At 35.3% G+C, this 21,788-nt stretch overlaps 1 protein-coding gene across 5 annotated transcripts in view; it reads left to right on the forward strand.

Moving 5' to 3' along the window:
- Positions 1 to 21,788, forward strand: part of DLGAP1 (DLG associated protein 1) — a 413,506-nt gene that overhangs the window by 148,553 nt on the left and 243,165 nt on the right. For all 5 annotated transcript variants that reach the window (XM_066992807.1, XM_066992808.1, XM_066992810.1 and 2 more), the window contains one exon: positions 11,413 to 11,523. The gene's annotated coding sequence lies outside the window, so the exon portion shown is untranslated. The remainder of the gene's footprint in view (positions 1 to 11,412; positions 11,524 to 21,788) is intronic.

Below are 21,788 nucleotides of genomic sequence, written 5' to 3' on the forward strand. Positions count from 1 at the left end.
TCTGTATGTATCATAACACTAGTCCCTTTCTCTTGCTTTTTTACCGTCAATAAGTACTCTGTTACATTTGCTTCATCCATTTATTCATGATTTTGCACTTGGTGAATGTGATAAATACCGTCTCCCTTTTATCATTCAGCTCCTAAGTCATTCTGACAGCAGAAAACGCTGCTCCAGTTAGAGCAGGTTCATTAGGTCATCAGAAAGCAGGAGCACCTTTACACCTCCATCCTTACTGCACTAAATGCTGTGGCATCAAATGATCCAGTTCATGAGCTGGTCTAAGCATCCAGCAGAGCTTATGATAACACAGAGAAGTATTCTATCACAGTGGATGTTGAAATTATTACCTCTCATTTGCAATTTGATAAAACTGTCATTTCTCCTCACTGTTCTGCTTCTTTTCCTCCATATGTTCTCCTTAATATAAGCAGTTGGGCAGCACTTTTGGTATCATTCATCCACCTCATCTCTTGCTTCTGTCACTCACAGTGATGCCTGCTTTCTGCAGCTCCAGCCTACTGTTTGCTACCTGTGACTGCTTTTCAGTTCCTTTTTTTTTTTTTCCCAAAATTCACCAGCAATATGGACTTGTTTCTTCAGCATTATGCTTTTCATATTTAAAGTTTTGTTACTTGTACTCGCTCTGCAGTTGTAGTTGAATGTTACATAAGTAATATGATTAATTAGCACTTGTTACTGCTTTACGTCTCCTAAGTACTGCACAAAGTAGCTAATCAAGCAGTTAGCAAACTAATTAATCAAGCAAAAACAACAGGCAGTTACAGGAGCTGTATTCCACATTTGTCCTTCTTAAATCCTCTTGTACACTGGTATGTTATGAGGTCTCTAATCAAGAATATGTCTAAAAAAGTTCTCGTGATTAGGTAATTTCTTTAACTTTCTTAAAGAAAAATATAATGTAGAAAAACAGTACTTGTGCAGGGAGATACAATAAACCTGATTACAGTGTCAGACCTTTAAAAAGCTTTTTACTTCATCCTATGTTCGTATTCAAATCAACAGCAAAATTGGCAGCCAGTGTGAGCAGAGATAAGCCAGCAATGAACTCCTATGCCAAAGATACCACATTCGTGAGTCCATAAGATCATCTTGATGTGTCTTGGTTATTAATACAAAATAGAGAGAAAAATATTTTTTATGGTCAGCTCAGCAGTATTGTCAAGGTAGTTGCTGTCTCAAGTGTACCAGGTCAGTAACTACCAGGGTAATTATTTAAACTTCAATTCTTTCATAGTGAAAAAAATTAGCTCCTTACTAACAAAGGTTTTCTGTTATTTTGTTATTTTGTTATTAAAAAAATGATAATATTTTTTACCTAATAAAGATAAACCTGGAATATTATATTTTTTCAGTTGCTCATACATGTATCAGAAACTTGCATATGACCACTTGTCATGAATTATGCCAGTGGCACAAGTTTATTTTGCAGGCTTATGAATCAATCCTGTTGACAACATAGTTTGAACTTATCTGTTTCTTGTGTTCTCAACTTGGTGAGGTGAAAAAATACATGGCTTACCCTGATATAAAAGGAAAAAAAAAAATCTCCTTTACCAAAAGGAATGGGTAATTGTGCAGGTAATAATGTGTGATCCCTACTGTGCCTTGAATTAAAACAGTTCAGTTTGGTGGGAATTCATGCAGCAGTAAAGTTTCTTCATTTTACCAGCCACTGTACCATGATGGAAAGGTAGTGAATTTTCCATTGATGGCTTTTCTACACACACACACACACACACACCAGCATCTAGTATAATATCCAGAGTTCTGTTTGACAAGTTTGAAGGACTGAGATTAAGCACAGCCAATGGATGATGACTGAGAAAAAAAACTGCACATAGTATGTGAAAAACATTACCTAGCCAGATGTCTTAACCATGGAAATTTGTAGGGATAGCCTTCATCATACACCAAAACTGACGTTTAGCTATGGCCTCAAAGGAGACATGGAATAACATGGACCAGATGAAATTAAAAAAAAAAAATAGGATGTTTTTAACCAGGAAATGGTGAAGAGAAGTAAATGCACCTTGAAATATTTTGGTAGACAGGCTTTCTGTTATATTGACTGTCTTACATTATTATAAATGCAACTTTTTATGAAACATTATGACTAGATTATCAAAGTATCCCAATTTGCAGGTTTCTAATTGTGCTGTGCAAGTAGATTTCTTTACTATACAGTGTATTTTCAAACAAAAGTGAAACTGAGAATTTCTCCCTGAAACAGCTGGATGCAATTTTTTAACGTATCAAAACTTGTTTGAATGCATCATGTGTACTCTTTAAGCTGAAGACAGATTTTTGGCATTTCAAAGTAAAAAGAATTTCAGTGATTACAATTTTCCACTATAAAGGAGAGAAGGTGTAGTCCATCACAGAAAATAATACAGAGTAGTCTTGTGTAGTCTCTGGTTATATCTTCAGAAGTGTTCAAGCACAGTGATATTGGTGCAATAAATGCCTATTGATATTAAAAATAGATACTAACTTTCTGTACGAACAAAAAGCTTCAATAATCAAACAGGTTTATATGTTGCATTGTAGATATATGTTGCATATATATATTATATATAAGCAGTATATGGATAGATTACATTAAATACATCTTAATATGTCATACATTTTTACTTGCAGTGTAACAATTAAAATTAAATTCAGTATAGTGTTCTAAATACTTTTAGTTGTTGTGTTATTTTGCTGTAACTTTACATTTCCATGTGTAGAAGTTGGATTATGTATTTGCTTCAAAATCTGTGTCGCCTTACTGTCATTTTGTTAAATGATTTTTGAAGCCTGTAGTTCCACTGATACACATACAATTTCATTTCTGGAAGAAAAAAAAAAAAAGTGAAAATTACACCAACATCACAGATGATGTAATTTACATATTGATAATATGTCAAAAACTAGATTTAATGGAAAGTTTAAAATAATTCTCCCAAATGTCAACTGTCAAATAGATGGGTTTGAATTGATCTGAGTTTGTCAGAGAAAGCCGTGAGTAGGACTTCAGACAGAGCTTCATTAGCTGGACAAATTTAAAATTCATATTCTGGAAGTTATATTATGAAGCTGCATAGTTTTAATTTTGTACTATGAAAAAAAAATACACTGTGGTGTTTATTTCCTGGTGTTTTTTTGTTGTTGTTGTTTGTGTTTGTTGTTTTTTTTTTACCGCCTGTCTTATATTATTTTGAGGAAGAAAGGGCAGAAAACTTAGAGTGGTTTTAAAACACAATAATTCTTTCAGTGCCTCAAGCATATTTCCATTTCCTTCTGTGCATGTTGCCAGAAGTAAGAGTGACCTGATGTAGTTGTGAGGAATATGGAGACCAGTATAATTTGGTAACAAGCATTATACATTTGTGAAAGTGTCATTTGAGGTACGCTAGTTTAAATCGGCAGAGTTGTGTTAGAAGCACTTCTATTATGTGCAGATGTTTTAGGCAGAAATTGCATAAGGTGTGAAGCAGTATATGGAAGAAAAAAATTGTACTTGGTCTTTGTAACATTTCATTTGACTCTGCACGTGCAACATAGAGACTGCCACCACATATGTAATGTGAATAAATATATGTATATAAACAAAGACATAAAATGTTAAGGGGAGATGGACTGGCCGGTCTCCATACATTGTTTCTTAAATTATTTCATATAAAATGACTATGTCCTAAAATTTCTGTCTGTTGCTTCCTTCCTTAGGAGCAAGAAACAGGCTGACTGAGCTTGACTGCTAATGTGTTGTACAAATTTCATGAAGCTATTTTATGTATTTTTTCTTCTGCTGCGTATGCCATTAGCACAGTTGCAAAGGGATCCTGTTGAAAGTGTGCCACCTGTTGAAAGTGTGCCACATGCCTAGTTGTTAGTTGTTGACATCTCTTGTACTTTATTGGCATTTTGGCATGACAGTCCCAATGCTGTTGGGGTTAGCTGCTCATCCTCTGTATGCACTGTGTGGTGAGAGTTTCACCTTGCTGGAAGTCCTGGTGTCTACCAGCTGTGAAGAAGGCAATGCAAGGACTTCTCCATACAAGTAATACAGCAACTATCAGAAGTGAGCATCACCATTCATGTTGTGTATGCCCTTTCTTTCCTTGGTCTCTCACCTGTTGCTCTCAGATTTTTATCTTTCTCTTATCCCTTTTGGACAGTTGTTAGTTTTCTGCTTTGTATCTATTCCTGTTTAAAATACGGAGATATCAGTACGAGGGTGTTCTGATACAGAAGAATGTATTTTACTTCTTTTTTTCTTTTTTTTTTAATTTGCCTCTGTTTTATATTCCCTCCTACTTTTGAGCCAAATAATTCATGCACACATCATGAAAAATCTCAGAGTAGGACATTCTTGGGTGAACAGCTGTGGAAGCCACTACTCATTGCAAAACAGTTTTGATAACATTAAGGCTGTATATAACTAATTCTTTCACTTACACTGAAGAGCAAATTAAAACCATTTACCTCCAACTAGAAGAGATTACAGAACTTCCCACTGATGCTGATGCAGGAACATTTCATAGAGAATATTTTATTCCTCCTGTGAATGGGTATTGAGGGAAAGCCTGTGCTTGGGATTTTTCCTTTGTCATGTACAGACTTATAAATCAGTTTCAAAAGCAATTAATATTTATGAGGTTGGGATGAGAATAATACAACTGCTGTGAGACAGTGAAACGTCTGCCATTCATATGCTGCTATATAGTGGTACTAATACATCTCTAAGTTTGAATGAATTAAATTGTATTTAATCCTTTCTCTGTGAGCTTGTAAACAGATACCAGTGCATATCAGCACTAGTGTACATTACTGGCAAGTGACATGTGCTGTCAGCATAATTTTAGACAAGATTCATGTCTTGCATAGCACTTATCTGAAGTTATCAGTGATTCAGAATTTTAAAATGTTTATCATTGGTGTGCTAGCTACTGAAATCAGGAGGTTTTCTCAGGATATGAATCATTTCTACTTTGGATGCAGAAACAAGTGGATGCCAGTAGTGATTGTCTATTGACTTCCTAAAGGAGAGTAATTAAAATTCACTCTTGGAAGAGCCCTTTAATCGGCATTGATTTTAATCCTTTATTGTTAAATAGCTGTAGGTTGCCTTCTTTTCACTTTAGAGTGAAGTATAGTCAGAAGAGTGTGTGTGTGTAATTGGTAGCAAATATAACAAGGTTAAATGCAGCAAGATGACAGAAGACAAGAGCAACTTTTTGGTAACTCAGTGCTCCAGTTGTCTTGAGGAAGATAAGCAGTTTGCTCTGACTACAGAAAAAATCTCAATGCATTCATACTACTGCACATCAGTAGCTGAGCTGTAGACATTGAAGTATTGCATTAATATTTGCTGTGCTTGAATTAGCTGAATTGGCAGTGTACTTAAGTAGGGAGTTGGGCTTTCATATTATTTACTTAATTATATTTGTAATTTACTGTGGCTCAGTACTCAGCATGATTTTTAATTGTCTAAGGGAGACTGTTAATTTTACAAATGAGGTGGAATAAGTGCGTGTAATATTGCAGTCTTGGCTTTATAGGAAGAAGGCTGTGTTCTGTGCTCATTGCTAAGCTTTATGGTATTCCCATTACTACCACACTGGTATGGTTCTAATTAAAAATTTAGAAGTTCATTTGCCAGTAGCTATTATGCAGTCCCTGTTTCTTTAATTATTGCTATTTTGCTATAATTTGGGCGGCAAATATATGAGGTTCCTGCCCAGCACTTAAAAAGTAAAATAAATAAATAAATAAATAAATAAATAAATAAATTGTTGATGCTAGTTGCTAGTGCCTTAATATGCAGTAAATTATGTTGTGAAAGAGGCCTCTGCTGAACATCTGAGGTTATCTGCCATTTGGTACCCTCACTGAAAAGGTACACTATATGTAAAACTCCTTAAGTACATATTTATAATGTTACAGATTTGGGCTGTTACAATTAGTTGGTATCCTGATCTTTCTCGTAGAAAAATTGCTAGTCACACACTGTCATTCTGTCAGTATGGATTACTTAATAAAAATAACAGAATTAAAAAAAAAAAAAAAAGGCAAAGAAAAAATCAAGTAAAAAAATGATTCATCTCCTTTACAGTATATCCTTGTTAATAGTTCATGACAGCAGAAACCTAGGAATATAAAGATGCATCATGTAGGAAAGAAACCAAGTAGCTTACTATGCAATAAAAAGTTGAAGACTTGCCCTTCATTTTTGCACTGGCATTTAGGTTAATGATAATGGTAGCACTGCAAATTGATGTTCTACACAGGAGTAGTACAGAAATGATTAGAGGCTATTTCCTAGAATTATAGAACAGAATCATTTGCATAAGATTCACAGGGGGTCATCTAGCTGAAGCCCCCACTCAAGCAGGGCTACTGTCAAAATTAGATCAAGTTGCTGAGTGTCTTGTTCAAATGAGCGTTCAGGATCTCCCAAGATGGAGATACCACAGCCTTCCTGGACACCTACTCTATGTTAATCTTTGTTGCTGTTCTTCCCTGTACTTTTCCAGGTGTCTTTCTTACCAAGCCTAGCTAAAACAACGTAGTAGCAGTTAAATTATTATTTGTCACCTAAAAACTGGTTTTAGTCAACCTGCTTTTTGTAAATGTTCTGGTGTAAAATAGCAAGGTAATTAAGTCACTGTTGTGTGCTGAAATTGAACCAGCAACTCAGGGTTTTAAGATAAGTCTGATTCCTGCTATGGTGGTGACTGTATGCTATAAAGGAGTTTCAGGTCAATCCTGAGTTGAGTGAAAAGTCAATTCATTATGTCCCCTTATTAAAAAAAAAAAAAAAAAAAAAAAGTCAGAACTGATCAGATACCCTACAGTTTGAACTTCAGTACTTCAGTTAAACATCAGATGCAGCCAGTATGCATATATGAGGGGCAGGTCCTGCCTTCAGACTAACCTGGTCTCCTTCTATGACAAGATCCACTTAGCAGATGAGGTAAAGGCCATGGATATTGTCTACGTGGATTTTACTAAAAGGTTTAGCAGTTTCCAACAAAATTCTCCTGAAGAAACTGGCTGCACATGGATTGGACATATACACAGTTCCTTGAGTGAAGAAATGTCTGCATGGCCAGGCTCAAAAATTCATAGTGAACAGAGTTCAATCCAGCTGGGGGCTGGTCACCTGTTGTGTCCCCCAGCGCTCTGTCTTGGGGACAGTTTTTTCACCTTTTTTATCAGATGAGGGGATTGAGTGCAGCCTCAATAATTTTGTGGATGATTTCAAGTTAGGCAGCACTTTTGATCTGATTGAGGGTAGGAAGACACATCAGAGGGATCTGTACTGGCTGGATTGATAGGCTGAGTCTGATCACACAACATTCAACAAAGCTAAGTGCCAGGTGCTGCACTAGGGTCATAACAACCCCATGCAACAGTATAGGTTTGGGGAAGAGTGGCTGGAAATTTTCCTGGCAGAAAACTATGTGCGGGTACTGGTCAACAGCAGACTGAACATGATCCAGCAATGTCACCAAGAAGGCCAATGACATCCTGGCCTTCATCAGAAATAGTGTGGCTACCAGAACTAGGGAAATGATTGTCCCCTTTATATGTAGCACTGGTGAGATCACACCACAGAGTGATACTCAGTTGCTTGAACGTGCAGAGAAGAGCAACAAATCTGGTGAAGGTACTAGAAAAGAAGACTTATGAGGAGTGGCTGAGGGAATTGGAGTTGTATGGCCTGAAGAAGAGGAGGATTAGTGGAGACCTTATCGCTCTCTACAGCTACCTGAAATGAGGTTGTGGCAAGGAGGGTGTCAGTTTCTTTTCTCAACTGACAAGTGAAAAAATGTGAGGAAATGGTCTCAGGTTGTTACAGGTGATGTTTAGATCGGATATTAGAAATAATTTCTTCAAGGAGAGGGTGGTCACATGTTGGAACAGGCTGCCCAGGGAAGTGGTGGAGTCCCCAGCCCTGAAGGCATTTAAGAGAGGTGTAGCGCTAGGGGTGGCACTAAGGTGTAGCATGGTTTAGTGATGGGACTTGGTAGGTCAGGTTGAGGGTTGGACTTGATCTTGCAAGTCTTTTCCAACCTAGATGATTTTATCATTCTGTGATTCAAAGTGTTGTAAACATACCAGTCTAAAAAATCAACATGTGAATCTCATCCACCTTCTATTCAAGTAGCCTTCTTTTTCCTGTAGGCCAGATGTCAATGTGCACAACTTGTTGCTTGTACCATAAAAAAGATCATAAAAATGACTGTAGTATCAAGGTCAAAGGTCCATTTGTTCCATGTCTTATTTTGTACCATGTATCAGAAACCAAATATGCTCTGAGTATCCATTTCTCTGTCAAACTAAAGATCTTTAAGAGCTGGATGTTACTGAACATTTACAGTTAGATAAATTCAGGAGATTTAATTTTACCACATCTGTCCAGACTTCTCTTGAACTCATGATTTGATGTCTAGGACATCCTGTGGCAGCATAAACACACATTGCAGGAAGAGTGCGCCTTTGCTCATTTGATTTGTTTTTGTTATTTTTGTGAATGTGATTGTTACCAGCTTCATTTGATGCACTCGGCAGAACAAGACAGTGAAAAATATATCCTTATTAGACTTCTCCATGGCTGTGATTTTATAGTCATCCGCGATTCAATGCTTTCTTTGATAGAGCAGAGTCTTACCTTACTCGTTTGTCCCTTGTGCAGGAGTCATTCTGTACCTTCCATCATCACCTTGCTCATCTGTGCAACTTTTCTGGTTATATCTCTGATTTAAAAAGAAAGAAATGGGGAACATGGGTAGGGAAGAATAGCATGCATGGGCTTACACAAATAAGAAGGATCAATAGCAAGTGAGATGAAGAATTCAGCAAAGTTTAAAACTATTAAAGCAATATTGATTTAACTTGGGCTGTAGACTTGGATAGTGCCACATGTAGTACAGAAATAAAGTAATCCGTGACCATCTCTGAAAACTGTGTCATATATATTTAGAATACATGTGCATTTGCAAGAACTTCCTCTTACATTTTGCCTTTTTTACAGTTTGGGCAGTGGCTTACAGTGCGATTAACGCCTGTATAATGCAGGTGATTCCTTTACATTTCTTGCCTCATTCTTTCTGTCAACACTAAACATATCTGGCAAGTTAAAATTTCACTTACCCAAGAGAATGTTGTCAGACAAGAGAAATCCATTTGATCCAGTTTCATCTAGGTTCTCAAGCAAACACCTTCAAACACAGGAATTTCAATGGGTTCAGAGGAGTCCTTACAACTGAAGGCTCTGCATAAACACCTGACTGATTTGATCCTTTAGAGATTTATCTTAGAAAGCTCCCTAAGGGGACCTTCTATGGAAAAATCAATCTAGTTTACTTGTTACAATTAAATATACTCTGTCAATTTTATACTCTCAGGGAAAATCTAAAATAGTTATGATGTAGTCAATAACATAGTCAAATTAAAGCCCTCAAAAGATATTCTCAAAAGATATTCTGTCAACTGCAAATCAATGCATTTCTGAAATGATTTAAAAGTAATTTCTGGTTCTGTATCTCTCTTTTTATCCCACTGCCCCTCTCTGTTTTTGCCATCATGTTTTCCTGCTTTAAAAATATTTTTCTCCCCCTTCTGACATGCAAACCTGCACAGCAAAGAAAGAAAAATGGCTTAAAGACAGACGGACCAGAGCTAACTGGAAAGTTAGCTTTTCATCTTATAAAGAAATACACAGAAAATGGTTATATACCTCAGATATTGGCTTTCCCCCAAAACCAATTATGTACAATTTTTTATCGTTGAAGTATTAGTGGAACGTGCTTCTGTTCAGACATAAATTTCAGAGATCCTGAAAGAGCGTCAGAAATTAGTTCATTTTGGAAACAGGTCTTATGGTAAATAAAAGACAGTAGCAAAAGCCAGGCTGCAGCCTTCATCATCATTGACTGCTTTTGAGGGTAAGGTATTCCCAGAAATAAACTTATGTTTTGTATAGAGGTTACTTATCCTGTTCTCTTAGTGGTTATTTGGAAAAACTTCAATTAAAGCTTGATGCTTTTCTATATCCCTGGGCAACCTCATATAGTGGGTGGGATCCATGCCCATGACAGGGGGGTTGGAATGAGGTGATCTTTAAAGTCACTTTCAACCCAAACCACTCTATGATTCTATGATTTCCAAAGGAGTTAACTTAAAAAAATCTTTCTGGAGTGTGGGAAGTTGGTTATCACACTTTCTGATCAGGTTGATCTTTTCTGGTTTTATAAATGTGAGTTTATAATATTTGCAGGTTATTTTTACTCTGAAAATTTTTAATTGTTATTCTAACAACCAGCGTGCAGTGGTGAGCTGTGGTCTCCGTAAAGGTGTTTACAGATGCTTTGAATGTGCAGCAAGAGTGTAAAATAACTAGTAGTTTTTGATATGTTGAATAAGTTGTTGTATTGATCACATTTCAGCATAGTAGTGTCAATGCCACACTTAGTAATGCATTTTTTCTCTTTTTATCTCTTTCATTTTACTTTCCAGTAAAAGACTGGTGTTTTTCACTGCATTTACAAGAAAAGATATTTGTGCTTATTCCGCCTTGTACTTATGAATTGTTCACATTAAATAATAATAATAATATTAATAATAAAGAAACAAACAAAAAAGTATAAAATAGCTAGACCCTTAAGGGATGAGAAAACTTGGAATAGTGAGATGACTCATAAAACTCAAATACAGAGCACAGGGGAAAGCCATTTATTTCTGTTAGTCTCAATGAGCAGTACTGGAAATCTAAGAGGGGAAAGATATGTATATCACTTTCCTTACCAAAAATGGCTTGGAAATAAATATTCTCAATTTATATAATTTTAAAAATTAATATATTTAAAAGTTCAGTGGCTTACCGTTGCAATTTTGTCACCCACCCATAGGATGCTAGTGGGGCAGTACCATGTATGCGGCTGCAGCCTGCTGATTGTTTGGTCACCATGCTCTGTTGCTTTTCCAAACAGAAGCAATAGGATTCCTTTGTGCTTTTGTAGTATGAGAAAAGTCTGTAGAAGGAAGAGGCTAGGGGAGAGGCATGTTTACAGAGAGTCACATTTTCTGGGGCAAACACATGTAACTAGCCTTGTCTTTTTCTGTAGAAGAGTCAACAAAGTGTACATATGTTGTGCAAGGAGAGCAAAATGTGAGATGGCACAACAAATGCAGCATTATACATTATAAATATTTTTTTTTTTTTTGGCTTTTCTTCTTGCAAGGAGGACTGGTACCATGTAAAAATTTTGCCACAGAGCACTTATATAAAAGCCTTTCAACACTGCTGTGATTTTTAATGAATATGTAGCTGCTTGCCATGTTAACAATTTTATCTTGTTTCAGGCTAGTAGTTTTAACTGCTGCACTTTGATTATATTTCAGAACAGTCAAGCATCAAATATTGAAACTGACATCTGAATTAAAGAGTGTGCAAAAAATCTCTTCCGTCTTTAACTATTGAAACAAACTAAAATGGAAAACTGACTAAAAGAGGTGAGTCCTTTCTTCTTACTCTCTGATCTTTCTCCTTGATCTGTCTCTGTATCTCTTTTATTCATTTTTCTCCAGATTTGCTTGTAAAAGACAGGAAGCCAAATGACAGCAAATTATGAACTGCTTTAATGGAGATGAAGGCAGCTTGATAGCTTGCTATTTTGACTTAGAAAAGTATGTAAGTGATAGCCCATCTTTGTACTTATGCCTGCATGTTGCACACAGTGTTAATATCAGATGCCTGAGTGTTGTGGTGCCTTTGTGAACTATTTTCATGAGTTTGACGTGAACAGAAAAATGGAACATACAGACTTGAAGGTTGAGTAGAGCCCAGTAGGTCTAGATGTATGAGCTGTAGAGTGAGTTTAGAGAGTATGAGAGAAGGGATTGATTTGGCCTGGAGGAGTACAAGGAAAGAGAAAATCAGAGCCAAAATGAAAGTACAGAAGGCACTACGGAGAAGTGTTAGAAGAAAGAAACACAACCTAGGGAAACCTTTTTTTTTTTTTTTTTTTGAACACTAAAACCTGCAGCAGAACTGGACCTTATTGACCTGGTAGACATACTGAAGTTAAGCAGACCGCCAGCAACTCTAGCTTCTTGGGCAGCTACTGAATAGTAGCAAAGTAGTGAAATATAGTGAACAATATCTGTTTCAGAAAACTAAAAAATGAAGGTAAAATGAAATCAACTGTTCTATATACTGTTTCTAATTACCATACAACAAAATTTAACATACATACACTAGAAACAGGGAGAGTATTTTAATTTCTATTTCTTTTTAAAGTGATAGTCATGCAACTTATAATTTAGTATGACTATAAAAGTAACTCTTATAACTCTGCTATTTCCGTCTATTTATAATTTTGTAATAAGCAGTTTAATGTACTAACATTATTATGCATATTTAATTATATAATCTATTATGAGTATAACAGGATTAGTTAGGTATGATACTGTACCTGAACTTGTGAATTTCCCTAAGTGGACAGTAAATTTAAGTAATTAAATGCAATGTTTTACATCTCTGGAATATCCTTTGTGTCACTCAAGAGCCATCTTTAGTCATTCTTTTCCATTTACTTAACACATTTCAATGAACGCTTTACTTTAAAATAACTTTTTTTTTTTTTTACAATTAGTGCATTGTATAATTACCCAGTAGTAACAATTAGATTGTATTTTAGTAAACTTGCTATAAGAGGAGAAAATACTGATGCTACTGCAGCATTTCCAATGCCATAGCTCTGTAACCTTGATGATTTATTGTACATAATATATATGTGTATATATGATTCTATGTTATATACATCATATATACATAAGTACTTCTGTGATGCAAGTATGTATTTCTAATGTGTATATATGTTAGAAAACATAGTGCATATTCTCTGCAGAATAGGACCTGGAACTAGCAGGCATTTTCTGACTATCTAAACTAATTAGGTCAATTGACCTAACTTTGCCTCAGTTTGACCTTCAGTAAAAATACAGAACTTCATTGAAATAATGTTATAATGTCAGCAATTATGTGATTTTCTCAAATAGATGTTGTTGTATTTTTAGTTTAGGAATTTGTTTTTTAGAATAACCCATTTATTAATTACTTACACATTTATATCAATTACCGTACATTATTAAAGAAAAAAGTTACTGTACATTATTAAAAAAAAATCCCCTAAGTTCCTTGTGGTTTGGACAAAACAATCTCTTACATTCCATTGTTCAGTGTTTCTTACAACTCTGCTTGACTTTGGCTGTTACATGTGCCATACTTTGGACATCTGTCTTTTCTAAGAGCCAAGGAAGTTAAAAATGATGCAGTAAAAACATTATTAAGGCATCTTTGTGAATATTTGTGTATATTAAGAAATGTCAGAATACAGGTTGTCAGTTCACACACACACCATGACAGTTGCTTTCTAACAACATTTTTTTTCCCATATTTTTACTTGATGTTCACCTGGGTATTGGTGGTTTCTGTTTTTATTGAATAAGAACTTGAGATTTACTCCTATTATTGGTTTTTATCCTTCTTAAGACATTTTACAGAGCCCATTTATTCAGTTGATCGACCAAATTTTGGACTGAGTACTTAAGATCTAGCAGTATAAGTATAATCTTCAGTGTTTGAGAATGACAAATGAAAGAAGCCAGGGACAAAAACACCTGGATCGTGTTGGACTGGTGCAGAGGAATATTCATAGCTTTCCTTCAGCTTAGTAGAAAGTTTTGTGCAACCCTTGTGTACACACACGTACACACATGCGTGCACACTCCTAATATAGCAACCCTCTGATTACTTGCAAGAAGCAAAAGCACCACCACAGACTTTGAAAAACCTAGATGAGAATCTTTATGAAATGTGTTAGGGATGCAGAATAAACTTTAAAAAGACTAAATAAAATAAATATAATTGATCCTCTTCAGAGCAATTTTTTGAAAGATGTAAATCTTAATATATTCCTGTCTCACTGAAAGGTAAGGTACTGGATTCATGTTATTAATCATCAAGACTCTTAGGCTCTTCAAAATATTGTTCTGTGGGGAAAAAGGACACATGATGTTGAGAACAAATTACCAGTTAAAAGATATGATGGTCATTGATGCAGTACAAGAGGAACTATAAGATATTTTACTAATAATACTAGCATGAAGATAACTGTTGTAATGAAGGGAAAAGTTAGAAGTACTGCCTCAGGTAAAGTACGCTGAAAAAGCAGAAAAGCTTAGATGAGGCAAAGGTAATGGAGAAAAGAAATACCGGTTTTCAGGGGCTAATTGAATGACTGCTCATGGCTTGCATGTTTGTTTTAAGTATAGACAAGACTTTTCATTACAACTTGAATGGTAATTCCCTATGAATTAGAGAATAGAAACTTAAATAATGAGATAGAGAGGTAAATTGTATTGTCTTTTAGATAAAACTGGAAATTTCAAATGGAAATACGTGTTATATATTCCACCCCCTTCTCTACTTATGAGAAATTGAAACATCAAAATAAAAGATAGAGATAACCTTCCAAGGAAGAATATGTGCACAATGGGAGACATCTGATGAAATGATGATGATTCTGGATTTTTTGCCTTATGAAACAAAGTGGTTGCACAGTCAGCCTTATGCTTCATAAAAAAGTACTGTTATTGAATTAGTTGTAAAGAGCCAAATGCATTTCTGCATCCAGAGGCAAGTTAGAAGTCCAGGGAATATCCATAATCTTTGGGATGAGGTGAATACTGAAACTGCTCCTGGACACTCCTTAGATTTGAGGACTGAAGTAGATGATGCCTTGCTGAAAACTCATGATCCTTTTAAGCATAAGGGAAAATGGGGTGACAGCATACAGATGAAGAAAATATTTTAAAATATCAGACAAACAAGTGCTGAGATAGAGGGTAAAATATTGTCTGAAAAGTTTCATTTCTATTGATAAGTAAGGAAACAGTAATTAATGTCTAGAAACTATAGACATTTTGAATGATATAATCTTTAATATAAATTATGTCAAGGTACAAAACCAGAATCTTTTATTTCAAACATGAGAAAAGTATTGGGTTGGTAAATGTGGTGGAAAAGGCTAAGGAAAGGACAGAGAAAGTAAATTCAAGGCAACATTGCTTTCTTCCCAGCCCACCCCCAATACCTTGATGAGTATGAGATCATAGAAGAGGTTAAAAATACCTAGGTAAGTAAGGAAGTGAGGTAAAATATTTAACCATCTATTCCTTTTATTATTTTTTTTACACATTTTCTTCTTATTTTATGTTAATCCTGTGGAATGCTAAACAGCCCTTTAACTTTAAAATGCCTTTCCTTGTGACTATCTATTCTTAGAGTGAAACACACTGCCTCAACAGACCTGTTCGTGAGTGCACGACTGTTGCCTGGCAGCCCTGAGACCAAGGGATATTAGAGTTAGGTGACAATATTGTTGAAAGAAAAGGTCATAGCTCAGGAAATGCCAGAGATTTTCAACTTCCTTATGTTCTTCTGTACTCTCTTAGGCATCTACTTCCACAACTGTTTATGGCAATAGCTTGATGGGTGCTTAAATTCACCCAGCATGACTTTTTTTGTAAGTGCAAACCATTGGAATTGGATGCCTGTAAGAAGCTTGCATGGTGAGTCAAAAGTAATAACACCATTAACTCTGAGAAAGGGAGCATTCATTGTATTCTTATCATTCTCTTCCAGTACAAGTTTCAAACTGAGCACAGTAGGAAATCCTATTTACTCCCATGGTATAAAATCATATCTCTGAAATGATTCACCTGTCTTAGAAACAAGCTGCTCTACAGAACTGCCACAGTTTTTAAACTACTGGCTCGGGAAGAGATGTCTTTCTTAGGTTTGCTTTGCACATCATAAGCAGGCTATCTCAACTATCTCAACGTTTCCTAATGGCTTGATGGAATCAGAGGCTCCACATGTATCCTCACACTGGAAAGACCACAGGCAGCACAATCTGTCCTTATGTGGTCTGAATTTGTATTTTTGTATGATTCAGCTGTTACAGCTAAAGATATAACATCAGCAAATTCTGATTCAGATAATCTTTTTAGTTCAGTGTTGCAGGCATGGAACTTGCACTATGCAAAATGAAAAGAGAGATTTGTCCTTAATGAATAGTGAGAATCTGGCCAAAGCATATAAGTAATTTCTTCCAACTCATTGGGTAGTACAAAACGATGTTGTTCTGAAAGCCTTATTTTATAAAAAAACTCTCTCTCTGTAATGTGGTTATTATTTTAAACTGTTTCTACATTCAGTTTTATTTCTACTATATAGATTCTACTCGTCTTTTGTTTTGTTACCCTTTCCTGCCAGCTTTTTAGGTACTGCAGGCACCCTTTTAAAAACTGACTAACAATATATGAAAGGGCAAGATGGCAGTAAGGACACCGCAACAAATTGTCATGTTCAGGACTTAAATGGTCAAGAGACACCACAGTCATGGTTGGCTGAAGTGACTAGGTTCTCAAGACCAAATAAGGAAAAAAATTCTTAACAAAGTATCATTCGTCAAGAAAAAAAGTGTGTAATCATGTATTTCTTAATTGGCTTTGCTTTTAAAGCATGAATTTACTAAGCATGTATTTCTGAATTCACTTGACTCTAAAAGCATGAATTTTGTGAGCACTTTTTCACAAATATTCATTGTACTGGATTTATTTTAAAAGAGAGAAGAAATATTTCAGTTTGATAAAATCAGCACAATTAAATTTGCACTTAGGTTTTAAGAACTGGCTAGGAACTTCTTACAACAACTAAAAATCAGATCTTGCTAGTCCTGGAATAAAAGGACAATTTCAAGGTGTGGAAGAAAATAAATCATCAAAATCATAGAATCATAGAATGGTTTGGATAGGAAGATCATGTAATTCTAATCCCCCTGCCATGGGCATAGACAACTTCCACTACACCGGGTAGCTCAAAGCCCCATCCAACCTGGCCTTGAACACCTTCAGAGATGGGGCATCCACAGCTTCTCTGGGCAGCCTGTTCCAAAGCCTCAACATCCTCTGAGTGAAGAATTTCTTCTTTATATCTAATCTAAATCTCTTTTAGTTTAAAGACATTACATGTAAAGTCCAGAAATAGTTCAAAGGTTGGTGAAGTGTTAAGGAGAAGGGTGAGTTACTTAAAAATTTTTGGTGAATTTGTATGTTAAAATATCCTATATCAATATAGAAAAATATAGTGGATAAGAATTAGGCAGTAAAAGAACAAGGAATTAAACACAGGGGCATGATACCATAAATCAAAATTCTGAAAATATTTTTGAGGGTGTGATGCTTTACTATCTGGAATATAATTCTGCAGGTGACAGGTTAATGCACTGCTTAGACTTTCAAATATGAGAACAAGTGGCCCAAGTGTGGCTACTCCGGGACCCACTTCATTAAGGTACTAACATTTGAAAAAGTTGTTGAAAACTGGAGAGACTTTGGTAGAAGATGTTAGTTTGTTGTAGGGCTTGCTTGCTACGATAAGACTAAAAAGATACAGCCTACTAGGTTTAGTGGAGGGGAAGTCAGGAAACTATTTCACTGTGGAAGACAGCAAACCACTGAACATGTAGGAATAACAAACAATGACAAAAAGAGCTCCAGTATGTGAAAATTATATCTAGAAATGGAAGCAAAATGTGTATCTTTAGACAGAAGTAAATAAACTTTGGAACAATTTACCAATTTACCAGTGCTGTGGATCCCTGTAACTTAAAAGATTTTATCTGGAATTAGGTCTAGTATTGCTGAAGCAGTCTGGGGAAATAGATGCTAAAACATCCTTGAGATTTATTCATTAAATTTACCAAGATATATATTGGGTTCCTCTGAAAATTTTAGAAACACAGCAAAGCTAAAAGCAGTGCTCTCTTTTTCAGTCACAAATTATGGGGCTTGATCAAAGGTGTTGTGGAGTGGTGTGAAATATTCTGTGACATGTTGCAAAGAGAGTTAGACTGCATTGTCATAATAGCATCTTCTGCATACAGACAGCGTATTTTGTAGGTGAGAATAGCTAAAAACTGCTTTGACCTAATAGGAACCTACTGAGATTGCTGTTAATGTAGTTTCAAAGTGTTTTCTTGCACTCCATCTGTTTAATAAGATGACTCTGAATCACTCATGTTGTAGTACGAAGTGCTATTTCACCTCCATTCATCCTTTGCTGGCCGGGAAAATATTGAAAGACCAGGTCTGTGTACACTGAGAGCATCTAGCAGCTTAGTAACTGCTTTGTTTCTCTTAGACCTTCAGCAGTTGCTTTGATTACCAAAGCATAAATAGTCTTTTGAGGACCTCCCCTGGGATCTGAGTGTGTTAACCAGAGAAGGTCCTGAAATATGACAAGGCATATTAACACCTCTTGGTTTTCTGTCATATTGTCTATAGAAAGAATTCATTTCAGACTACTGCATGCCACCAGAAAAACTTTGATCTTAAATAGCTGAGTTTGCTTGACTCAATTCTACCTTGGTGAGAGTTACATTGAATTAGCAGTTACATAGACATATTGAACATCCAGTCACACACCAGTAAAAGCAGTAATTTCACTGTCACTGGACATTGTAACTGATACTGTAGAAACGATCTATCTTCTTTGGTTTTTACACCTCACTGGGTTCTGCAGGCCTAAGAACCACCAATCCTAGAAACTTCAGTGGCAAATCTGTAAGCAGTACAAGTACTATTTGAAAGGCAATTTCCTACTATTATCCTATCAGATACAGAGATATGTATCTGAAATAGGATGTTCATGGAGGACAAAGTAGAGATCAGCTATGGAAGAGGAAAATCAGTGTATCCCTTGAGTCAGAGTTGGTTTCTGTCCTGAACTTAGTTTACTCACAAAGCTGGGTTTTGCGAGGCTCTAGAAATACAAATCTGCCTGATAAACTGACAAAAAAAGTGTAGCAATAGCCTAGAATATTGTGGTGTTATTGTTTGTTTTTTTTTCATTATAGTTTTTGCAAGAATGCACAAATTAACAATGTGGAAGCAATTTATATAGAAAATGAATAGTCTGCTTGTTAACACTTAATGAACTTACAACTTCTGTGTCCTGCTATTGCTAAATAGTTTTTTAAACTTACTTTTTATTGCATAAGAAAACATGCTTATATCAGCCCAATGTTAAAATCTCAGGGTATAAATAGTTATATATTTGTTATATTATAAAAGTGAATGTAGTTGAATATAAAGTATCAAGAAAATTTAATGGTTGAAGTATCATATATATTTTGGAAATCTGTGTATCCAAGACATCAGTGTGACAAACAACATATACTATTAGGTTATTGGGGCTTTATGAGCATATAAAAGCTATATGTCATTTTTATGTACCGTATATCATTATCAGAATAAAAATTATGCTGATGAGATTGCTGCATTTCTTATCATTATTCTGTAGATCTTCCACGTGGACTGTCAAGTCCAACAAGGAGATGCAGCAATATGTATTATACATTATTATATACAAGTTATTGATGATAACTGCTGTGTGTTTTCTTTGCATGGCTATTGGGGTGTCCTAATGTTAGAAAAAGAATCAAGTGTAAGCTAATTCTAGAAGATACTATGTTTTCAATATCAAGACCTTTGTGCCTGACATTTGAGTTGAAGATGCCCAGTGTTCAAGTAGTTGGTTGTTTTACATTCTTGACTGAGAGGATGAAAGCCCAGATGTTAGCAATATAGGATTTGTCATTTCTGTATGTGAGCAAAGCCAAAAGATAATATATACACTTGTTAACTTCAATAACCTTATAATACAACTATTCAAATGATATACTTCACTTTGCTCCCATGCCTCACATAAGTGTCCTGCTTTCCTGTAAGGCTGTTGTGATTTTCACTTCAGAGAACTCTGGTCTGTAGCAACTGAAGAGGGTGTACTGCTTCCCAATGGATAGACTTTGATAAAATTAAGTTTTAGACACAGTAAAAATAGAATTGTGCTGCTTTATGATAAAATAAGTTCAGTTCTTGGTTTGGCTAAATGAGTCTGATTTGAGTCTGAGTTTGCACAGTATTAAATGGCATTACACTACATTATATAAACATGCTTATTTATGCATATATGTATATCTAGTTTTATAAAGCATTTTGTAAAAGTAACAAATAAATGTAATTCTATCTGTCTCTCTATCCAATTTGAAAATGTAACTCAAAAAGTGTGTTCAAGCAGATGAGGGAACCTAGCTGTCTCAGGAGGTACAAATTGGACTGATTAGGTCAAAACATATTTTCTTTAATATGTGATGTGGAATCTGCCCATAAGGAAAATAATACTAGGCAGGACTGAAGGCAAGTCAATATGACATCAAGAAGGAAATAACACCAATGGGTTGAAATGTGATTTTAGGTAACAGTATACTTTCTTAGATTTAAGATCAAGAGCAATTCAATATGAGAGATTCATCTCAGTTATTTTGTAGGGGATGCAACAATTTTAATTCATTAGAAATAAGAGGGATATGATAGTAAAACCAGCACTTCCGACAAGATGCTAGTGAACCTTTGTAGGATTGTTCTATTTTTTTTTGGGGGGGGGGGGCAGGGGGTATGGGAGTGGGGAGGAGTTGTAACAAGGATAAACTTTGTCCTGAAGCAAAATTTCTGATGTAGCTTTGACTCTGTGATACTTGGTGACACCAGTCAGATTTCTTAAAGTATCATGAAAAGAGTTAGTGTCTTAGAGCAACAATAAGCAAAGAAGCACAGGCTGTAGGAAAAGCCTGACAGAACCGGACATAGCATGGCATAATTTTCGAAAATACCAGCTGTGATGGAGCATCTGTTTTAAGGTTAGACAAATTAATATCTTGAGACTGTTTGGGTAATTAATTAATCTCTTGTTGGGATATCAATAGCCTGAGTTTCTAAGAAAACAGAAAATAATTTTTGTATCCTGATATCCTTGTAGTACAAGAATTTATTTGTCCTGCACTGCCTGACTGCCTGACCCTTCAGCATGGTGGGTTTTATATTTTCAATTACTAATCTCTGTTTTACATGATATTATGGTAAGATGGAATGCTTGTAGCACATCCTCTCTGAGTAATTGGTTAGCTGTCAGAGGAAAAGGAAAAATCAATAATAATAATTTTTTAGGTCTTAATATCTAAAGCAATTGTTTTTTACATTAAGTAGCTCTCATTGTATGTGTAAATCTGTACAGCTATTTTGTTTTGATTGTATTTATTTTCTCAATGCTTTCCTCATATTTAAACAAATTAGTCATAATGAACTAAAGGAAATTTTTTTTCTTCCTCTTTCAAAAATGTGAGGTTAATTACTTTCTGAAAACACATACCTGCCATGAATCAAATTATCTGGTTTCAGCTTAGATTAGATACTTGATTTGCAATTAAAAACCAAATGGTAAAACAAATTAAGAATGACAAATGCAGTTTATTGGCTCAGTAGATCGCTACCTTCCTGTATTACAGATGTTCTGTCTCACATGCAGTTCCATTTGATTTACTAATTGTATGTAAAATATTGTTATATTATGATTCCTCATAACAATGTTGATACTTCATCTGAGATCCTTCTTGGTTAGAATGATTGAAAAGGATTGGCATAAAAATGAGTATTAGTTACTGATAGTTTGTATAGCTTTACAATACATTGGACTGTGCTCCTTTCTTCCATGTTTGAGAAACAAAACCCTATTTATTTTCTGTGAGGAGATCTTGAATACATTTAATGCTTTGCTTTTTACAGAGATGTGATAAAGCGGTGTTTTTCTTTTA

This window comes from Anser cygnoides, chromosome 2 (genome assembly GCF_040182565.1).
Source record: "Anser cygnoides isolate HZ-2024a breed goose chromosome 2, Taihu_goose_T2T_genome, whole genome shotgun sequence".
Classification (NCBI taxonomy): domain Eukaryota; kingdom Metazoa; phylum Chordata; class Aves; order Anseriformes; family Anatidae; genus Anser; species Anser cygnoides.